Below are 901 nucleotides of genomic sequence, written 5' to 3' on the forward strand. Positions count from 1 at the left end.
AAAAAAAAAAAAAAAGTCCTCTTGATTGTTGGATGAAATATGAACTCTTGAAGCTCTGTGATGGAATCAAACACTGTCATCTTGCCTTTGTGACGGGCATGTGCTTGGGTTTCTTTTCTTTTCTCTCATTGGTTGTTACAGTTTGCAGTGTTTTCTGCGTCGCGTCTCCCTGCACTTTCCTTTCGTGAAAAACCCACGAGTCTCTGTTGTGAGTGATGACCCGCTCAGGGATTCAGAAGAACAAGCAGCAGTATATATAAATACTGTATATAGTGTGTGTGTGAGTGAGTGAGTGAGTCAGTGATTGATAGTGTGTGAGTGAGTGAGTGAGTGAGTCAGTGAGTGATAGTGTGTATGATTGAGTGAGTGTGCGAGTGTGTGTGAGTGAGTAATAGTGAGTGAGTGTGCGAGTAATAGTGAGTGTGAGTGTATGAGTGAGTAATAGTGAGTGAGTGAGTGAGTGTGTGAGAGTAATAGTGAGTCACTGTGAGTGAGTGAGAGTGTGTGAGTAATAGTGAGTGTGTGAGTGAGTAATAGTGAGTGTGTGTGAGAGTAATAGTGAGTGAGTGAGTAATAGTGAGTGACTGTGTGAGTGCGAGTGAGTGAGTGTGTGAGAGTAATAGTGAGTCACTGTGAGTGAGTGAGAGTGAGTAATAGTGAGTGAGTTTGCGAGTGAGTGAGTGTGTGAGTAATAGTGAGTCACTGTGAGTGAGTGAGAGTGTGTTAGAGTAATAGTGAGTGAGAGTAATAGTGAGTGACTGTGAGTGCGAGTGAGTGAGCGTGTGAGTGAGTAATAGTGAGTGTATGAGTGAGTAATAGTGAGTGAGTGTGTGAGTGTGTGAGTGAGCAATAGTGAGTGAGTGAGAGTAATAGTGACTGTGTGAGTGAGTGAGAGTGTGTG

This window comes from Abramis brama, assembly GCF_963993115.1.
Source record: "Abramis brama genome assembly, chromosome: 17".
In the NCBI taxonomy this organism is placed as follows: Eukaryota; Metazoa; Chordata; class Actinopteri; order Cypriniformes; family Leuciscidae; genus Abramis; species Abramis brama.